Source organism: Crotalus tigris, unplaced genomic scaffold, assembly GCF_016545835.1.
Source record: "Crotalus tigris isolate CLP2741 ecotype Arizona unplaced genomic scaffold, ASM1654583v1 scf7180000017666.379230911805:20528666, whole genome shotgun sequence".
NCBI classification, from domain to species: domain Eukaryota; kingdom Metazoa; phylum Chordata; class Lepidosauria; order Squamata; family Viperidae; genus Crotalus; species Crotalus tigris.
The window spans coordinates 1,596,796-1,619,166 of NW_024096552.1; the positions used below are offsets into that span (position 1 = coordinate 1,596,796).

Consider the following 22,371-nt stretch of genomic DNA (forward strand, 5'->3'; position numbering starts at 1 on the left):
CCACCTGTTTTAAAGCTTTATCAATTTAAAATTACCATAATCAAATATTGTTTTACATCAACAAATTATCACTTCAAGTATCTCTACCATGTATATTAAAGTTTTTAATCTCTCTCAACCCTCTTCTTATCACCAATCTCATTCATTTCTTCTTCCAATGATAACTAACTTAATTAAAAAAAAACAATGTTAAACCTTGGTTCCTTTCAATTCATTATTCAAACTTCAAATATCCAATTAGTTATCATACCTTATCAGATCATATTATTATAGGCAAAAATCACCTAATCAATTTAAGCACTTCAAAATTACATTCTCATGACTGAACATTTTTTTTCAACTCCAGAACATACATACATACATACATATGTATATGATTATATATTTTTTATCCTTAATACAATCCATAAAGCCAAGGTTCTTTTATCCAAACCATTCCATACAACAAAAAAGCATCTAACTAATTTAAACACATATGTATATAGTTATAACTGATTTAATTAAGAGAAAAGAAAAAAAATATAATGTTAAACCTTAATTCCTTTCAATTCATTACACAAACTTCAAATTCCATCCAATTAATTATACCTTATCAGATCATATTATTATACACAAAAATCACCTAATCAGTTTAAGCACTTACTAATTTAAACACGCATGTATATAATTGCATTTTTCTTAGTTCTGGTTCTAGATCATTATCCTTAAAACAATCAACATTGCCTTTTACTCCATTAAACATTTTTAAATTTCTTTTTCAGTCTAATTCTGGGTTTCTTTCTATGCCACCTGGGCTTCCATAAAAGCGCTTCCCTTTCAACCAATAAATCCATTCTTAATGCTTGTAGTAATCTTTGGAAAATGTACATCCCTTCCTTTGCAATAAACATCTTTTTTCCCTTTCAACCAATAGGTCAATTCTTGTTACTTGTAGTAATCTTTGAGAAAATAGAAATCTCTTCCTCTGCACTAAATGTCTTTTTTTGTTCTCCTTGCAATGTAGTTGCTTTGTATTTTGAGGTCTTAGTCTTTGCTTCTTCTGGTTCTCTAAGTTGTTGAAGAAAGGATTGTCAGATGAAATAAATTCCACTTCTATCTCTGTAAATTCCTCTTCTGGTACATTTTGATTTATGCCATGATCAGTTGTAACCTGGACATCAGTTTGAGCAAATGTAGTAGAATCTCTGGATCTTAATTCCAAAGTACAGTTTTTAAATGTAGCACAAATTTCTGCAGTGGCCTCATAAATCTTTTCCAATATAAGTGCACATTTCAGTTGTATCTGAGGTTTCTCCATTTTAATATTAATGCTTAAAAGGAAATCTCTTTTCCTTTTTTGTAGAGGCTTTGTTTAATATAAAAAACATCCACCCCCACAGCTTCACAGGTGTACAGCTTATCTTTAGTGTTTTGAAATGCAATAGAATAAACAAAGTTGCAATATTAAATTTTCGCCACTAGATGCCCTCAGTGAGTTAAGAAAGTCTTTTCCAAAAAATCAATTCTTTTTTTCTGTCTTTTAGAGTATAACATATATACGTATACATATATATGTATGTATGCATGTATGTGTGTATGTATGTATGTATGTATGTATGTATGTATATATATATATATATATATATATATATATATATATATACACACACATATTCAAGAATATTGGTAAAAATGCGACTCCCAGACATAATTATGAATAAAAGAATAAAATACGATCACCGGGAGGGTTAAAATAAGAATACTTTACTAAAAATATACTTATACTAAAAAGTTGCCAAGCTTTTGCTGGGGAACTCCCCAGCATCATCAGGGCTAAAAGGCCATTACAATAAAGGTGGTTTAAGTAGGTTCAAGTAACGTTTGCGCACGGCTCCTAGACCGTGTTATTGGCCCTGATTGGCCAGCTGATAACCAAGATGTGTCTATAACGTTTATGTTCTTCTCTTCGGATGCCCTTCCCTATCCCTCCACTATTGGTCTTTGGAGGCGTTAGTAACCTTGCATCCCCTCCTCTTCCGATAATACCAACGCCTGCCGTATCGGGGGGAAGGATTCAATCTGAATGAAGAGAGGAGACACCTCTTTCGCATATGCCATTATAACGGTTACCCATTAAGATTCATCAGACGGCATAGCGTAACAACCCATCTCCGGGCCAACCAACGTAGAGAAGAATCCTCCTTACAGAGAACACGCATCTCCCTCCCATACATTAACAATATCTCAGAGGCCACGGCCAGATTGCTGGCCCCCCATGGAATAGAGGTGGCTCACAAGCCAAACCAAACTCTACGGTCTAAAGTCATGCGCCCAAAAGACCCCCTACCTCCTATGGAGAAATCATCTGTTGTCTATAAGATCAATTGCAGGAATTGCCAAGGCAACTATGTGGGGGAAACAGCCAAACGCCTGAAGACTCGTCTCCATGAACACCAATTGGCTATAAAACGGGACGAGCAGCATTCACAACTTTGGATGCATATGGCGCAAGAGGGCCACCGATTTGACTTTGCTAATACCTGTATCGTAGCTAGTGATGCCACGAAGGGAGGCCGGCTACTGAAAGAGGCCTGGTTCTCAAATGACAGCTCAATTAATCGTCGCATTGACTTGCATCCAGCGCAACAAGCGCTGCGGAAATGGGACTCAAACTCATTACATCGCAAGCGATCATACCAACACTTGCGTCGTTATGGACAGGAAGCCGCATCCCCTCACCGCCGGGAACGCCTGCATACGGACGTAAGTAACTATACCATCAACACCCCCTTGCCAGGTGACCGGCGCCAGACCGTGCAGCAAGAGAGTCTCCCACCCCAACATGTGGACGCTGGAATAGAGGCTACGGACTCCCCACGCACGGAAAAAGAAAGGGAGGGGCGCCCGATATGGATGATCTACGCACCACCCAACAACCCCATGTGAGGCTCACACCCCCCCAGGAGGGAGGAAGCAATACCAGTGGAGCCGGAACACCTAAAAGACTTGTTAAAATCTCGGAGTGTGCGATTGCCCATAGCAACGAGGAGGAGCGTCCCACATGGAGAGGGGAGAGAAAGCATAGAATGACAACCCGCTCGATCAGTAAGGGGAGGAGTAATGAGAGCGGTTTGAGTGCCAAACAACGGGAGGGAACGGATGTAAGGAGGACTGGGGTGGGGAATAAAGACATGATTGCTGAGGCATACCATACTCAGATAAGAGCTGTTGACACGACAAAGGAGGAGAGAGGTATACAATTGGGAAGGGATATTAACCCACAGTTAGTGGAACCCTATCCCCATCACAAGACACAAGAAAACATCAGATTGAATCCTCCCCCCGATACGGCAGGCGTTGGTATTATCAGAAGAGGATTGCAAGGTTACTAACGCCTCCAAAGACCAATAGTGGAGTGATAGGGAAGGGCATCCGAAGAGAAGAACATAACATTATAGACACATCTTGGTTATCAGCTGGCCAATCAGGGCCAGTAACACGGTCTAGGAGCCGTGCGCAAACGTTACTTGAACCTACTTAAACCACCTTTATTGTAATGGCCTTTTAGCCCTGACGATGCTGGGGAGTTCCCCCAGTGAAAGCTTGGCAACTTTTTAGTATAAGTATATTTTTAGTAAAGTATTCTTATTTTAACCCTCCCGGTGATCGTATTTTATTCTTTTATTCATATATATATATATGTATATATACACACATACATACATACATACATATGTGTATGTATATATACACATATGTATGTATATAAATATATATAAATAGTAAAGTTCTTAAAAAGAAAGGAGAGAGAAAACCTTTTCCTTCTTTTTTTCCTTTTTAGTGTCCAAATAAAAGTAAAATATAGTCTTTCAGTATTTGTAAAATGCCTTCCCAAAGAAAGCAGAAGTCACCTTTCCAAGCCAGGGAAATAATTTCAAAAGCTCTTACAGGTACACAAATGAAAAAAGGCGGAAAAGAGAGAAAAATAAAAAAAATTCTCACCCGGATTCACTACTGGGGCACTCAAAGCTTAGATGTTGTCTGACTTATGGTCTGAAGCGGCTGGGCGATCGGCCATGTTACTGGCCGATCTTCTCCGTCGGCCTTCGGAGATTCGTCCGGACAGCTGGAGGAGCCGCCGCTCCTCCACAGCCGGATAGCAGCCTCCTTAACGGAAATTGCACCCTCCAGGGAGACTTTGGACCCGTATAAGGGTCCACCGATGGAGGGAAACCTAGCCAACGAGGAGAGAAGTCTCCCCGTTGACTAGTCACGCCGCGAACCGGAACCAGAAGCCCTAGATTTTGTTTCTGATTGTCCAGGGAAAGTATGAAAAAGGACTAGGACAATTCCAGGTATCCTAGATTATTTTTCTTAGATTTTTTTAAAATTAGATTTTCCTGAGAACCTCTCTATGCCAGGGGTCTAGAGCAGGGCTTTTCAACCGGTGGTACGCGTACCACTGGTGGTACACAACCACCTGTCTGATGGTACGTGGCGGTGCCTTCCTCCCCCCACGTCGCTTTCCTCCCCCCTGTTCCTTCCCAGCTCACTTGTTTATAGAAAATGCTGCTTGGCGGCAGCCTGCACAAACCCTACCGAATGTGCCCTGCAGGGGGCACGCGAAGAGTGCAGGTGCAGAGCACGGCCCCGCCCTCTCCAGGGACTCATTGTGCAGCAACCGGATTGACTTCTTCTCATGCATGCAGGTCAGTGGGATCCGTATCGCCCTTCCCCTCCCTCTTCTTACTTCACAACAAGCGCTAGCCTGATAGCCCCTTCTGGGCTGGAAGAAGCACACACAGTTGCCTGTATCGCAGGCTTAAAGTCTGAAACAGCCGGGCTCTTGGGTGACTGATCGCCTTTCTCCCCCCCCCTCAACTTTTCTACAATCTGGGAATCATGGCTTAGTGGGGGCCTGGAGCGGGTCTCAGAGTGCCTGTGTGCCCCTTGGATCAGACAAGCGAGCGATCGACTTTAGCCTTTGGGGAACAAAAGCTGGTTGGGGCTGATCTCTTCCTGCCCGCGAAGGCTGGAGAAGCCAGGAGAAAGTCAATTATTAGAGGGGGGGGGAAGTCACTTCTTCATTTAAGGCAGTTTTGGAAAAGTTAACTTTTGCTGGAAAGGAAAGCAGGTTTTTTTCCCCCTTTGTTGGATTGCCTTCTTTGCTTGGGCCTCTGTTGCCTGTATCACAGGCTTAAAGTCTGAAACAGCCAGGCTCTTGGCTGACTGATCGCCTTTCTCTTTTCGGGAGATGCGCCTTTGCAGCGGGATTCCCCTTCTGTTAATTATCGTAGGTTTGAACGGCAGGCTGCTCCCGGAGTGTAAAAATAGAGGGCCCAAACGGTGAGAGTGACACAGCTCTCCGACTCTCTGCTTCAGGAGAAAAATGCAGGGGGAAAATGACTGGGAGAAGTAGCCGGTTCATAACATACGTGCCTGAAAACGGGAGGTGAACTGGCCACATCCCCACCCTGTCTGTGTGCTCTCCTCTGCCTCTGCGCGTGCATAGGCAGGACCGTGATGTGTTGCTGCCTGCCAAAACCAGGCTGGAGTCTGGGCAGCGTAACACAGGATAAAGGAAGGAAGGGAGAAAGGGACTATGGGAGCTGCAGCGCTGCAGCCTTCCAGTCCCGTGAGCGTCCTTCAGCTGTGCTCCAGGCTTTGCATTTATCAGCTGTTCGGCGGCCGAGAAACAGCCTTTCAACTTCAGGCCGCTCCATGGCCCTAGGCTCCCTGCTTCGGCCTCCTGCTCATCAGCTGTTTAGCTCCTAAGAGTAGGAGCCGCTCAGCTGTTGGTTGGGACGCATCCACGCTGCTAGGTAGAATGGAGCTGGTCGCTGGTCTCCTTCGCCGCCCCACACGTCATCCTCAACCCCTCCCCCTGCCAGTTCATGTCAAGCCCGCGGGGGCTTGGCAGGGAGAGAGGGAGGGAAGGAGAAAGGGACAAACAGGGAGGTGAAGGAAAGAAGGAAGGGACAATGGGAGAGAAGGGAGGGAAGGAGGGATAAAGAGGGAGGTGAAGGAAAGGAAAGAGACAATGGGAGAGAGGGAAGGAGGAAGGGACAAAGGTGAAGAAAAAAAGGAAGGAAAGGACAATAGGAAAGGGAGGGAAGGAGGAAGGGACAAAAGGAGATGAAGGAAAGGAAGGAAAAAAGGGACAATGGGAAAGGGAGGGAAGGAGGAAGGGACAAAGGGAGGTGAAGGAAAGGAAGGAAAAGGAAGGAAGGGACAATGGGAAAGGGAGGGAAGGAGGAAGGGACAAAGGGAGGGGAAGGAAAGAAGGGACAATGGGAAAGGGAAGGAAGGAGGAAGGGACAAAGGGAGGTGAAGGAAAGGAAGGAAAGAAGGAAGGGACAATGGGAGAGGGAGGGAAGGAGGAAGGGACAAAGGAGGAGGTGAAGGAAAGAAGGAAGGGACAATGGGAAAAAGGGAAGGAAGGAGGAAGGGACAGGGAGGTGAAGGAAAGGAAAGAAGAGACAATGGGAGAGAGGGAAGGAGGAAGGGACAAAGGGGAGGTGAAGAAAAAAGGAAGGAAAGGACAATGGGAAAGGGAGGGAAGGAGGAAGGGACAAAAGGAGGTGAAGGAAAGGAAGGAAAGAAGGGACAATGGGAAAAGGAAGGAAGGAGGAAGGGACAAAGGGAGGTGAAGGAAAGAAGGAAGGGACAATGGGAGAGAGGGAGGGAAGGAGGAAGGGACAAAGGGTGAGGTGAAGGAAAGAAGGAAGGGACAATGGGAGGGAAAGAAGGCAGGCACCCACCCCAGTCGCATCCCCCTCCACCAGAGACCCATGGATTCCTCCCCACAGGTACCCTGCAACCTGAGTGATCAGCTGGCCATGCCCCCACCATTGATCACATGACCCTGGGACACTGTGAACGTGATAAGTATGAATAAGTTGCTAAGCAATACGAATGTAAATCACAAAACCCTGGGGATGCTGCAATAGACATAAGTGTGAAAAATGGTCATAATTTGCTTGTAACTTCAAACAGTCACAAAGTGAATTGTTGTAAGTCGAGGACTACCTGTACTTCCTCATTTTTTCCTTTTTGGGGGGGGGGTCAAGTTTTTGATACCTTGCTGGGCGAGTGTTGGTACTCAGATATTGCCTTATCCGAAAAGTGGTACAATGGGTGAAAAGGTTGAAAAGCCCTGGTCTAGAGAATTAGGCTGTGTGAGTGGCTGGCCAGAGCACTCACAGTTCAACTTGCACCAGCCCACTATTTGTGCAAGGGCTCCGTGCGCACCGACCCGCTGCTCACACAGCCCAGTTCCTTCTTTTACCCCTAGCCAGGCCGCCAAGCCTCAGGTTGGGGACTCCTTCTCTAAACTAAAATAAGCATAACATTTGAAAGATTTCTCTTGTTGACTCTTCTTTTTCATAGGACAATTTCTAAATTTGGCTGAGTATTTCTACAGAACCACCTTGCAGTGCATACTTAAATGCAACATATTTCTCTAAATTGCAGAAATAACAGTTCTGCATGTTTCCTATTTTTCTTACTTTGGAATTTTTTTTCAACTGTTCTATGTGAGATGCTATTTGTATTCAATTAATTCAAAGGCATATTTTTCTGGGATAACATGGTGACTGAGTCCAGGGAAATTTGCAGCTTTAAGAAACCAATACCATCTCTAAAGCAACTTTTGATCTAATCAACCAAGCATCCCTGGTTGACACTAGTGACAATGTGCCAGCTAAAGTTATTTGAAATAATTAGGTCTAATGAATAAACCATTTTTTTAATCATTTCTAAATTAGATTTTTGTGGTCTGTTCTAAGGTAACCTATAGTAGGCTAGATTCAAAATTCCAATAGGTGCAGAAGCTGAGCATGCAACACTATTTTGTTCCAGTTGCAGATGAATCAAATTAATTTCCAGGTTATTTTCAGGGTGCTGGCTGTTAGTCTATAACAGTGGTTCTCAACCTGTGGGTCGGGACCCCATTTGGGGTCGAACGACCATTTCACGGGGGTCGCCAAACAATGCAGTCCTCCATTTTTTCCCCCTGTTCCTTAGCTGTGCTACTCCCTTTTATTCTATTGGCTTTTGAAAGCCAATAGAATAGACTCTCTTGAATAGAGTCTAATTCTATTGGCTTTCAAAAGTCAATAGGAATTGTCCAGGCTGTCTCTGCCCTGCTGAGCCCGCCAAAAGTCCCATTCTGCAAACGGTGCTGCACCAGTTGAGTCGTCCTCAACTTATGACCGGTTAAGTAGTCCTCGACTTACGACCGGTTGGGGGTCGCGGCATTAAAAAGGTTGAGAACCACTGGTCTATAACTTTAAATCAGAATTTGGTGTAAGCACCAAAAGCACTTTTGTAATAAATCTTAGTTCACTATAATTTACATGCTTCCTAATCTTGCAAAAAATAATTATTGCTATCTTATTATTACTGTCGAGTCTCCTTTAGGCCAAGTATTTGCTGTATGGCCTTATATGATCCCTGCATTCTGATTTTATGTTTTATAATCTAAATCTTTTTTAGTATGTTGTATATCTTATACTGAGAATCTCTCCCTGTTATTTAATAATAGATTCTTGACTGTTTCTTCCCAATAGAATATTTAACAGAATAACAAAATAACAGAATTGCAAGGGACATTAGAGGTCTTTTAATCCAACACCGTGCTCAAGCAGGAGACTCTATACCTGTGGTGGCAAACCTATGGCACGCATGCCACAAATGGCACGTAGAGCCCTCTCTTTAGGCACATGCACCATTGCCTAGGTCTTCAGTCCCATCCATGAGCAACCTGCATAAAAATCTCCCCGGGCAAGTGGCTTTTTAAGTTGGGTTTTATAAAACCTTTTCGCTTTAGTCCTCCATTGCCGTGTGCAAAAAGAAAAGAAAAGTTCAATCAATCAATTTCAACTTCTCGCGGGAAAAAAAAAGATCTCGCAAAGTTGGAATTGATTGATTAAGCTTTATTTTTAGTCCCACACAGCGGCGGAGGAAGTGACATGTCAGAGCTGGAAAGAAGGTGCTGTGTTGGAGTGGGGGGGAGCAGCGGGAACAAGGTGCACCATGTGGGGGTGGGGCGGCGGGAGCAAAGCGCTCCGTGCGGGGGGTGGGGCAGTGGTAGAGTGCTCTGTGCGTGGGGGTTGAGCAGAGCAGCAGGAGCAGGGCGCTCCATGCAAAGGGTGGGGCGGGGCCTGTGCATGGGCTGGGGAAGCAACGCAGTGGTGCTAGCATGGTGGTAGACCAGTTGCTTCCCTCCCCCTGCCAGACAGCTGCCAAAGCTGCGCAGGGTAAGGTTGCCGCGCCCACCTCGTCCAGATGCCCTCACTTCCCCCAAACATTTTTTTTACTAACCTGTCTTTCAGCTGTATTCCATTTCTCCATTCGCTTCTCAACCTTCGCTGTGTGTTTGTGGGACTATTAGTTAAAAAAAAAAGTTCCATCAGATTTTCTAATTTCTCACGAGATCTCAAGAAGTTAGAAAGTCTGATGGAACTTTTTCTTACCGATAGTCCCACAAACACGCGTCAAAGGCTGAGAAGGAAATGGAGAAACGGAATGCAGCTGAAAGGCAGGTTAATTAAAAAATGCTTGGAGGCTTCTGGTTTGGCAGGGAATGAGACGGCCATGGAGGCTGGGTCTCCAGCCTCTCAGTCCGGGTTCGTTTCACCTAGCGTCTCTTAAAGGGATGGAAAGTTGCCCTGGAGGGGCAACGAAGAAAGAGGGATATTTCAGGAGCTTGGATCTGGTGGCGACCAATCTGGGCGTACTGAAGCCCCCTCTAGAGGTGTGGAAGAAAGGCTGCCGGGAGAGCCGAGGCAGCCCAAGTTGTCTGCAGCCGGAAGGGAAGCTATGAAAAACAGCTGATTTCCAACAACATGCTATGTCTGGGTGAGCTGAAGTCTTTTCCTTCTCCTTGTGTTTGAAAATGTTGAGACCCTGAAAGGGAGAACTTGAAAGAGTAAAGACTCCCAGAGAGACTTTTGGAGCGGCAATTTAACATTAAGGGGAAATGTTAATGAATATCAAATTATCGGAACCGGAGTGTGGAGACTGATAAATAAGCTGATAAATAAGCCAAGGAGGACACCTATTGGTGAAAAATAAGAATTAAAAAGAGAGTGACCTTGGAAAGCTTGAGAACAAAATAAAGCCTTGGTCTGAGATAACAAGTGAAAGACTGTTTATAGCTATGCTTGTTGACATTGACTAAAAACTAAATAGACATTATCTGGGGAAAAGAGAGAAAAAAGAACATTTTAGATCCAAGAAGGGACTGGAGGAGGTAAGTTTGCCTCACAACAGCTGATTCCTGATTACGCTTTGGATATAAGTTTAAGACTGTAAGCCACAAAATGAGTACATCTAATATTACCAGACTTGCAAAGAAAACCTCTTTGGCGCCCTCTGTCGGACAAGCCAGTAATACCGAAATATTTGTTTAATAGGAGACTTTAATGCGATAGTAGATGGAACAATGGATTACAAAAGTAGCAAAACAGGAAAACCCGTAAGAAGAAGACTACCCAAGATATTCTTTGATATGGCAGAAGAAATTGGAATACAAGATGTCTGGAGAGAAACCACTCCTCAAAATTGACAATATACTTTTTACTAAGTCAGGAAGATGGCTAGCTTATAAGCTCAAAAAACAGAAAGAGAAGAAAATAATACATAATTTAGTAGATTGGAAAGGTTGTTTACAATTTAAAAAGGAAGAAATAAAAAAGATAATTAAGAAATATAAGGAATTGTATGGTAAAGAGGAGGCTGCAAGAGAGAGAATTGCTCAATATCTAGAAGAAAGTAAATTGCCAAAATTCCAGAGACATTCAAAAGTATGTTAGAAGAAAGAATAACAATGATGGAGATATTAGAGGCTATAAAATGACAAAAAAATAGGAAAACACCAGGCCCAGATGGGCCACTGGCAGAACTTTATAAAAATCTATAAGATACATTAAATGAAAGAGGATACTATAAGATACATTAAGTGAAAGATGTTTGTAATGGACTATTGTTAGAGGCCAAACTTCCAAATACATGGATAGAAGCAAATATTACTTTGATTCCAAAAGAAGATTCAGACTTGACGTATATTAAGAACTATAGACTGATTTCATTACTCAATGTGGATTACAAAATCTTTACTTCAAAAATGGCAGAGAGATTGAAAAAATACTTAGTTGAATTTATATATCCAGATCAAAACGGCTTTTTACCGAAGAGACAAATTAAAAACAATTTAAGGGTGATAATTGACATATTAGAATATTATGAATTACATCCAGGGAAACAATTAGCGTTTTTAGACGCCCAAAAGGCGTTTGATAATGTTTCCTGGTAATTTATGGTTCAAGCAATTACAAATAATGGATTTTGGAAAAAAATTTATAAATATGATAAAAACAATATATAGCAACCAGACAGCAAAAGTGATAGTGAATGGAGATTATACTGAGAGCTTTGAAATAAGAAAAGGTACGAGACAAGGGTGTCCACTATCTCCATTATTATTTATCTTTACTTTGGAAGTACTAAATAGAAGAATAAGACAGGACACAGAAATTAAAGGATTGAAAATAAAAGATGAAACATATAAGTTACAAGCATTTGCTGATGATTTAGTGTTTATCTTGGAAGAACCTTTAGAGATGATTCCTAAACTATGGGTAAAGATAGAAGAGTATGGAGAAATGGCAGGACTAAAAATAAATAATAAAAATAAATAAATAAATAAATAAATAAAATAAAAACTATTTATTTATTTATACTAAAGTAATAAATAAAAGTACTATTACAAAGTAATAGTAAAGAACCTCACAGATAAACAAAAAAGGCAAATACTAGAGAAAACAGAGGTACAAATAATGAAAAAAGTTAAATATTTAGGTATTCATCTTTCGGCTAAGCGTTCATCAATAAAAGAAGACAATTATACAAAATTATTGAAGCAAATAAAGCTAGACTTGGAAAGATGGAAAAATCTGCAGCTGTCAATATTAGGAAGAATTGCTATAGTAAAAGTGTCGAAGATTTTATTTCTATTTCAAACGATTCCAATAAAACTTGAGAGAAAATTCTTTCAAGATTTAAATTCATTGGTTTTGAACTTTATTTGGCAGGGGAAAAAAGCTAGAATTAAGATGAAAACATTACAAGATGTTAAGGAGAATGGAGGTTTTGGGTTGCCGGAATGGACGTTGTGTTACCAAGCATCTATGTTAATATGGGTGAAAGAGTGGATAACACTTAGAAATAAAAGGTTATTGTATCTAGAGGAACATGACTTACAATTGGGTGGCACGTTTTCTTACGGTACGGGAAAAACAGTCCATTAAGTACTTTCAAAATCATTTTATAAGAAATGCCTTGTCAACAGTATGGGAAAAAATTAAAGCTAAAATATATTTAAAAATTCCAGGGTGGTTATCAACGATGGAGGCATTTATACATCCGAACTTGGTAGACTTTGAAAAAATATGGACATATAAAGATATTCTAGATATTGATGGGAAATTAAAATCTAAACAAGAATTGGAAAATCAGGGAATTAACTTGTCCTGGTGGGCACATTTACAGATACAAAGTAGATATGAAAAAGATGTAAAAATGCATGGATTTTATAAGGATCAAACTGTGTTTGATAAGATTTTATTAACCTCAGATGAGAAATTAATTAAGAAAATGTATAACTTTGTTAATTTTGGATATGGAAAGTGAACAAGTGAAAGAAACAGTGACAAGATGGGCAAAATTTTGGGCTATAATTTAGAATTAGAAAAATGGCAAATGTTATGGGAGAGAAACTACAAATTAACAATGTCAACTTCATACAAAGAAAATCTGTATAAAATGTTTTATAGATGGCACCCGCCGCCAGCAAGATTAGCAAAAATGTTTAAAAATATGTCAGATGTTGGAAATGTAAACATAACATAGGCACGTATTATCACATTTGGTGGACATGTGGTAAGGCAAAGGCTTATTGGAGAAAGATACATATGTGGTTAGAAAAAATATTGGATGAACAAGTGGATTTTAAACCTAAACTTTTTTTTACTAGGTATTATGCCTGAAAAAACTAATAAGCAGAAATTATATTTAATTTTACACATTACTACAGCAGCAAGAATAATTTTTGCACAATACTGGAAGAATGAAAGATTGCCATCAGAAATAATCAGGAAAATACTGGAATGTGCAGAGATGGACAGATAACTATGAGGTTGAAAGATAAAGAAGATACAGACTACTATCAAATTTGGAACCTATTTTATTCTCGGCTAGAGGAAAGAATGAAGGATTAGGAATTGAACATGTAGTATAGCAAACTCCAGACAACTTGTTGATCGGGAAAATTAACATATGTTGTTGAAAAAAACAACAATAAAATCTTTATTAAAAAAAACGCTTGGGGGAGGCGAAGGCATCTGGGCAGGGGCAGGTGTGGCAACCTTACCCTGCATGGTGGTGGGAGGGTGGGGCACGTGCCCTTCCCATGCCAGGCCAGCCCCTGCAGCCCCTGGGCAGCAGTGGGCAGGGTGTTGAGGTGGGGGCCAGCAAGCTGACCAAAGCAGCAGGTGGAGTGCCGGAAGTTCAGGGAGGGAGGGTGTTGAAGTGGGCAGTCAGGCCATTGGCAAGAGCAACATGGTTGAGTGGTAAGCGGCCTCAGAATAAGTGGGACAGGTAAGGAAAGAAATCCTCGCTCCCCCCAGAAATTGCCTTTCTTTCCTTACCTGACTCCCAGCCTCATACTGTTTCTCCTTTGCAATCCACTGCTGCCGCATGCAAGGAAACAAAGGAAGGTTTTTTGGGGAAAAAAGGTCAATCAATTCCAACTTCTCATGAAAGATCGCTGCTGCCTGACACCATCGGCACCCCCACACATGGGGGCCGACGGGGTCTGTCAGCAGCCATAGCCTGGTGGCCTTTCTGGGGCTCCACAGCCCGCTGCAAATACTGGGCCAGCCCTCCAGCATCAGGCACAGTAGGGGAGGGGGAGGCACATGATACAGAACGCTGGATGTGCCTACTCCATCCCATCTGTTTTTGCTTGTGATTGGAGAGCAGGTCACTTGCCTTTGGCCTACACGTGGAGCCTGTTCCTCTTGTGCACCCGATGCACTTTGGCCCCGCCTTGGGCTGCTTCCAGCAGCTTGCATAGGTTCATTAGACCGCCAGCTCTGCCCAAAGTGCCTAGCCCACCCAGCACAAAAGAGGTGAAACAGCCGGCTAGCAAGCTCGAGTAGAGGTTGTAGAGCATGCCCAGCAAGCAAAAGGTCACCCTGAGCGGGGAAAGCTGGATCCCCATTGGCGCCATGGCCCCCCAGTCCCAACTAGGATTGCGTGCCTCTCCCCCCATCTCAGCTGGGCCTGGACAGCCATGACGCCAATAGGAATCCAGCTTTTTCCGCTCAGGGTGGTCTTTTGCTTGCTGGCCCTGGGCGTGCTCTACCACCTCTACTCAGGGCTTCCTAGCCAGCCACTTCATCTCCTTCGTACTGGGTGGGCCTGCAGCTGTGGGCAGCAGTCTAATGGACCTGTGCAAGTGGCTGGTGGCTGTGGCAGGTACCGAGGTGCACAAGGGGAATGCGCTCCATCCACGGGCCAAGGGTAAGACCCTCAAGGGAGCTAAGGAGATGCCCAGAGATGGGACAGAGTAGGCATGTTCGGCGGTCTGTATCATGTGCCCCCCCACTCCACGTGCTGCTAGTGCCGCTGCAGCGCTGCTGCTGCAGGATCAGCCCAGTATTCACAGCGGGCTACGTAGCCCCTGCTGCTGGATGTCATCGGCCCCGTGCGCTCACCGCCTCCTGTGTGCATGCCTTGGGGTCTGCCAGGCTGGCCAGGGCAGGGGCCAGTCCCTTGCCATCTCCGGGGCATCCCCAGGTGCCAAATATTGGCCAATTGTGGGCTGGATCCAGACCACGGGCCTTGTGTTTTGTTTTGTTTTTAATAATACTTTATTAATTTTCCAATTTTACATTTTGGTATTTAAAAAGCAACATGGTGACTGGGTTAATCAATAATTTGATAACAAAATCTTTAGTACAAATCTCAAATTGCCACATCAAATATTTCTTCTCTTTTTCCCTTAACATTTACTATCTCATATTCAAGCTAGTACAGTTCTTATTATATCAACTCAATAGAAACATTATTACATTTATCAATAATTTTTTAGCTTATACATATCTTAATTACATTCAATCTTCATAAACAATCCATATCCTGTTATTAATTCTTACACAATTTTTAGTTTCTCATCAATATTCCAATTTAACCTTTGATATTTATAATTTTCAAGCCTTAGGTAATCAAGTCTTCCGGTTTGCCAAGACTTCCGGTTTGCTGCCATGGACGTCTAGAAGGCGAGCTCTGTCTTCTGCGTCCATTTTCACTCCACTGGGGACCCTGGAAAGGGTTGAAAGTCGCCCTGTAGGGGCGACGAGCAAGGAGGGCAGTAGCTCTTCCATTTGATCTGGGGCAACCCTCCAAACTGGCGGAGGAAAGACCGGCCATAGTAATATGGCTCGTCACTAGCTTGCAGACAGCTGAAGTTAAACTTACCACCAAGCACTTCAAAAGCAACGTGGATGAAACTGGGTGAGATCTGATCTTCTCTTTACCCTAAGTACTTTCTCTTCCTGTAAAAGCTGCTTGAAATATCTTTCCTCCTGTGAGGAGAGAGGGAAGGGAATTTCTAGCCCACCCTCTAAGAATAGCTTTGTCTTTTAAAGCATTAAAAGAACAACTTTAATCTAATTGGATTTATATGTTCCTTAAACTTGGGGACCAAAAAATTTCCTATTTTTATTGGAGACTCTTGTTTTTATGTACAAAAAAGAAAATTGGAAAAGGACTATAAAGATTTTGGATTCAAAAAACCTTAAATGGCATCGGTGACATCTTGTGGCGAAGTTTGATACTACAACTTGTTATTTCTTAAAAGAGACTTGGCTCAAAGCCCAGACCTTAGATAAGATTTTTCTGACCTTGGCACCACCTGTGAGAGACTTAGCTGTAAGAGAACAGCTGGGCGGCATAACTGGCCTACTTGAACTGTGAATGTAAACCTTTACTGACTCTTAGAGTTATACATGGGAAACTGCTTTCCTATCTCTTTATTTGAGGAATATTGGTCACTATATGAGATGTTGAAATACCTTGGATTATAAAATGTTACTTGACATCTCTTTCACGTATTTATAAACACGTGAAAGAGATGGATGAAGACCAGGAAAAGATCCTTTCCATGTTGAAAGCAATACATGAAACCATTCTTTTAGCTTGTGATAAAATAAGATCTAACATAAAAGATCAAGATGCCAGCTTAGATACACAAACCCAAACTTTGACTACAACCAAAGAACCAACAATGCAGAAGATAACAGAAGAAGTGGGACAATCAAATATTAAGACAGAGGACTTAATTGAGCAACAAATACAGCTGATGGAAAATCCAGTAAACGAAGTGACAATACTGAAAATGCAAATGACTTTCTTTATAAATCAGAAGAAATTTGAGAAAGAAGAACAGATTGAATGGAAGACAAACATATCAGGCCAAGCATGGGGAATTGGAATAACAGGGAGACAACCTAACAAATACAAATGGGCTAGTCCTTCCAAAAAATGGCAATTAGACGGTCTCCTTTATTTCAAATAACATATATAATAATAGAGGGAGATCTATTTGATGATCTAAAAGCACTGATATGGAAGCCTAGTTGGCAAAAGAAGAAAGCCAGAATAAGGTTGAAGAAAATTTGGGTCTTGACCTATTAGAGGGGATTGCATATTATTAATTAGAGGGTTAAAGGGAGAAATTGAGATAATCGGAATTCTAGTCGTTAGATTTAAAATATTTGGAAATTAGTCGAAAATAAGGACTAAAATGTATATTTTGGATATTAGATTTTGTTATGAATTGAAATAAGGGAAGTCTTAGTTACCTAAGGCTTGAAAATTATAAATATCAAAGATTAAGTTAGAATATTGATGAGAAACTAAAAATTGGGTAAAAATTAATAACAGGATATGGATTGTTTATGAAGATTGAATGTAATTAAGATATGTATAAGCTTAAAATTTATTGATAAATGTAATAATGATGTTTTTATTTTTGTTATCGAACTGTTGATTAACCTAGTTACCACGTTGCTTTTTAAATAGCTAAATGTAAAATTGAAGGGGACTGTATATTCTTGCTTTGACATTCTGGTCATTAGATTTAAAATACTTGGAAATTAGTTGAAAATAAGGACTATTTGTTTAATACTTAAAAATTAGACCTAAAAGGAAAAAGAAAATTAATTATTATGAATATGTTAGATTTATTGATTAACCCAGATAATATATATAATGGTTTTGATTTATTAAAGGGGATATTGTATTATTAAGTAGATGATTTAATATGGTAGGAAATAGATAATATTTAGGAAATAGAACAGGATTGTATTCAAATAGATAAAATGTGTATTTTGAATATTAGATTTTGTTATGAATTGAGATAAGGGCCTTGTGTTTGACATATCTGCATTAAGCTGTGTGTGGATTGTCAGTCAGTTTTGAATCCATCTGTTGGTGATGTCTCTCCCACATTTTTCTAGCTTACTAAGAAATAAGTTGTGGTCTACTTTGTCAAATATACTGAAATACAAGTATACTATGGGCACAATATTTTGCTGGTCCAGTAATTTAGTAACTTTGTCAAAGAATGAAATAAGATTTGCTTGGCATGATCTGTTTTTGACAAATCCATGTTGGCTTCTAGCTATAATTTTGCTTGCTTGCAGGTGTTTGCAAATCTGTTACTTGATAATCTTTTCCAGGATCTTTCCAGATATTGATGTCAGACTATGCAGATACAGATGTCTGTAGTTTCCTGGATCTGTTTTCTTCCCATTTTTTGAAGATGGGAACCACAGGTGTTCTCTTACCATTTTCTTGCCTATTTTAATTTGAATTCTTTGGCTTTTGTAGTTCTGTTTTTAATAGGTTGGGCCATTTTTTCTTTTTGTATGAAGACCCATGCAAGAGAAGAATTAAGCAGCTCTGCTTTCTCCTTTTTGCCTATAACTTCCTTGCCATTACAAGACCGATTGTTTCTTGACTTTTTTCTATTTTTAAAAATTTTTTATGTGTTGAAAGAAAGTTTTTAAAATTATTTTTGAATTTGTGGCAACTCTTAGTTCATTCTTAGCCTTAGATTTCCTGATTTCTTCTTTGCAGATTTGGGCTATATCCTGGTGTATTGGTATTCTGCCTTAGTTATGTGTTCCTCTCATCATTTTTTTATAATCCTTTGTGTCATTCATTTTATCAGAGTTTTTTTTTTGTAAAAATTTTTATTTTCAAGTTTACAATACATAACAATCTTACAAATACTTCAGATAAAAAATAAAACAAATTGATACACACCACATTCGGTCTTGCCTGCCCATTTCCTCCTGAACCGCATCCCACCTCAAACCAACTTACTTCTTTCCCTCTTTTTCTTCACTCACCCCCTCTCCTCCTTCATCTCAACCTTCCTACTTACTTCTCACCTTCTTCTCCCTCTTGATGCGGTCCAGGGGAAATGCCCGAGCAGTTCCTCTCTCAAAATTAAAACATTAATAATATATATAATAAGACTATTTCTACTTTATCTGAACTACTTAAACTTCAACCCATCCCCCCTCCCCCCGACTTCCCAGAGCAAAATACAGGATTATGCAAACATATTAAACATAATCTATTTAAGTTTACTAACTATACAATGAACAAAATCATAAAAACTCTTAACTCTCTTCAAACTTTGACATCATAAGTTTATAAACAAAATCATTACTCATAGAATAAGTGAAACTTTGTAGTTCCATATTTTTTCTGAACATATTCTATCCATCTTCTCCATACATTAAAATATCTCTCTTGTGAATGGTCCTTTAAATAAGCAGAAATTTTAGCCATTTTTGCTAAATTAGAAACCTTAACTACCCATTCTTCTAAAGAAGGCAGAGTATCCTTCTTCCAATATTGACCCACCAGTAATCTTGCTGCTGTTATTAAATTCAACATTAAGATAGTTTCTTTAACATTAAAGTCCACGAAAATTCCCAAAAGAAATAGTTGGGGAGTAAACTTAATCTTCCTTTTAAAAACCTTTTGAATGTTCCACCAAATCATAATCCAGAAGGCTTTAATAACTTTACAGGTCCACCAAACATGAAAATAGGTTGCATCCAAGCAACCACATCTCCAACATTTAGGTTGCAGGTTCGGGTACATACAAGACAACTTTTTAGGATCCAGATGCCATCTATAAAACATTTTGTAAAAATTTTCCCTCAAATTCTGGGCCTGCATAAATTTAACATTTCTAGTCCAAATTTCTTCCCATAACTCCAATGAGATCGGTTCTTGAATATTCTGGGCCCATTTAATCATACAATCTTTTAACTAACTCTGTTTCTTAAAATTTCAACCAAATCTTTGACTGAATCTGTTGGATGGGATAATGTCATAACCAAATCATCAGCAAAAGCTCTCAGCCTATAATCAATTTTACTTATTTTTATTCATTTTAATCTAGATGAATCTCGAATTTTAATAAGTAAAATCTCCATTGTTAATACAAATAACAAGGGGGATAAAGGACAACCCTGTCTTGTACCTTTTCCTATTTTAAATACATCTGTTAATCCCCCATTAATTATAATTTGTGCCGATTGTTGTTGATAAATGGCTTTGAGAGCAGACAAGAATTTATCTCCAAAATTCATTTCCTCTACAACTTTCAGTAGAAAATTCCAATCTAATTGATCAAAAGCTTTCTCAGCATCTATAAATATTAAAGCAGCAGGGATTTGGTTGTTCTTATCCAAATACTCTACTAAATTAACAATTTGTCTTACATTGTTTTTCATATATCTCCCCATTATAAATCCAGATTGGTCAGTATGAATCAATTGTTTCAAAACCTGCATTAATCTATTTGCCAATATCTTTGCAAAAATCTTATAATCTGTATTTAAAAGAGATATAGGCCTAATAATTTCTAGGTTGGGACAGATCCTGGTCATCCTTTGGAATTAATGATATGAAGGCCGTTCTCCAAGATGGAGGTAGTTCTGCTGCAGATAAAATATCATTAAAAGGTACCTTTAACGGTTCTATCATTTCTTCAGATAACATCTTGTAATAAATCGCTGTTAACCCATCAGTACCTGGAGTCTTACCAACCTTCAATTGTTTAATTGCAAAAATAATCTCTTCAGAAGTAATTAAACCATTAATCCCATCACATTGATCACTCGTAAGTCTAGGAAAATGTGCTCCCTGTAAATATTTTTCTATATCTGAAGTTTGTATACTTTCACTAGCACATAATTTAGAATAAAAATCTAAAAAAGACTTTTTAATCAAATTTTGTTGGTAGACTTCTTTACCTTTATAAATTATTTTATCTATAATCCTCGATTTCTGTTTCTTACGTAATTGATAAGCCAACCATCTACCAGGTTTATTTGCATTACAAAATGTATACGTCAAATTAGTTGCCATTTGATCTGCTAATAACATATTAAATTGCTCCTTCAGCAAAGTAATAGAAACTTTTAACTTATTGTCCATTGGATTTGATATTAAAATCTTTTCCTTACATTTAATCTCATCTTCAAGATCTTTACGTTTCTGGGTCTGTTTACATCTGTGAGCATTGTTCATAGAAATCAAAACCCCTCTCATATATACTTTACAAGAATCCCATACCATTGGCATCGAAGTATCCTTATTCATATTCCAAGCAAAAAATTCTTTTAAATAACCTTTACATCGCTGTATATTCTCTTCATATCTAAATAAATTCTCATTCAACCTCCAAGTCCTTCCAGTTCTTTCTTCCGATGACATTTCCAACCATACCGGACTATGGTCTGAAATTATTCTAGGAAATATCTTGATATTCTTCACCCTAGAAAGGAAATCACTAGTAACCAAGAAAAAATCAATTCTAGATTGGCGTCTGTCCGAAAAAAAAGTAAAGTCTTTTTCCTCAGTATTTCGTTCTCTCCAAATATCTCTAAGTTCCAAATCATCCTTTAAGTCAAAAAAAACTTTAGGAAGTCTTGCATGGTTAGAAACTTTAAAGGGACCCTTCTTATCTTGAGTCTAAAACACCATTCCAATCTCCCGTCATAATAACTGACTTATAATCCAAAGAAGTTAATTTCTGGTCAATCAACTTACAAAAATATTTTTGTTGTTGATTGGGAGCATATAAACCAACAAGAAGAGTTCTCTTATCATTTATTAGTAAATCAATAATAACATATCTTCCTTGTAAGTCAAAATCAATTAACTTCGGTGAAAGCTCCTTTCTCACATAGATAACTACTCCTTTTTTCTGCAAAGCAGGAGCTATAAAATGTATCCCCAGCCAGGGATTAAACAAATATTTTTGATCTTTAGAAATAATATGAGTCTCTTGTAAACAAATAATATCATTTCTGTATTGTTTCAAATAATGAAAGATTTTCTTTCTCTTCTGTGGTGAGTTAAGCCCATTAACATTCCAGGTTAGAAGCTTTGCCATCCTTGGCAGGATGAAGCCTTTGGAACAAAGCTTCTAGATTTACAGTCGATGATCTCTTTGGCCTTGCTCCTCCCACCGGCTCCAAAATAGACTGTGGTAAACTTCCATCATCTGCCTTTTGTTGTTGTTGTTGTTGTTGCTGTTGTTGTTGTTGTCTTTCTCTATGTTTATAAGCAGCGCGTGTAATTCTCTGTTCCCTTGGGTCTTCTGTTATTTACAAATTCTGTTGCATAACTTCAATCAACAATTCTTCTCCCAAAGATGGCATTGAACTTACAGACAACTGTGCTTCTGTCTTGCTCTCATCTTTCTTTGATCTTGGAGATGGTGATGAATTTGCTTTTAAAATAGTAACATAAAAATCTCTTGCTTTTGAAACTGTATTAAGATCGTATCGTGTACCAGTGTAAGTCAGCACTATCCCCACAGGTATGTCCCATCTAAATTGAATTTGTCGCTTCTTAAGTTCTTCAGCCAAAAAAGCAAAGTCTTTTCTTTTTCTAAGAATTTTAGAAGGTATTTCCTTTAAAACTATCACATCCTGAGCTGCAATCTGAAATCTTTGTTTATAGAAGGCCTGTATAATTTCATTACAAAGTGATTTTCTCACAAAATAGACTATCACATCTCTTGGTAATTTCCTCTGTTTTGCAACCCACGAATTAACTCTAAAAATCTTTTCAATATCTTTCAATATTTCTTCAGGATCAGTTTCCAAAATAGAGGCCAGTTCTGCTGCAATTTCTTCTCTCAAATTCTTCTTAATATTTTCCTTCAGGCCCCTTATTCTCAAAGTATGTTCCATTTCTCTGTATTGTGACATTATAATTTCATTCTGT

The 22,371-nt window shown here is 39.6% G+C and overlaps 1 protein-coding gene across 5 annotated transcripts in view; it reads left to right on the top strand.

Annotated features, from left to right (window-relative positions):
* ILVBL (ilvB acetolactate synthase like) overlaps window positions 1-22,371 on the top strand; it is a 66,124-nt gene that overhangs the window by 5,801 nt on the left and 37,952 nt on the right. The gene's annotated exons all lie outside the window — the stretch shown is intronic.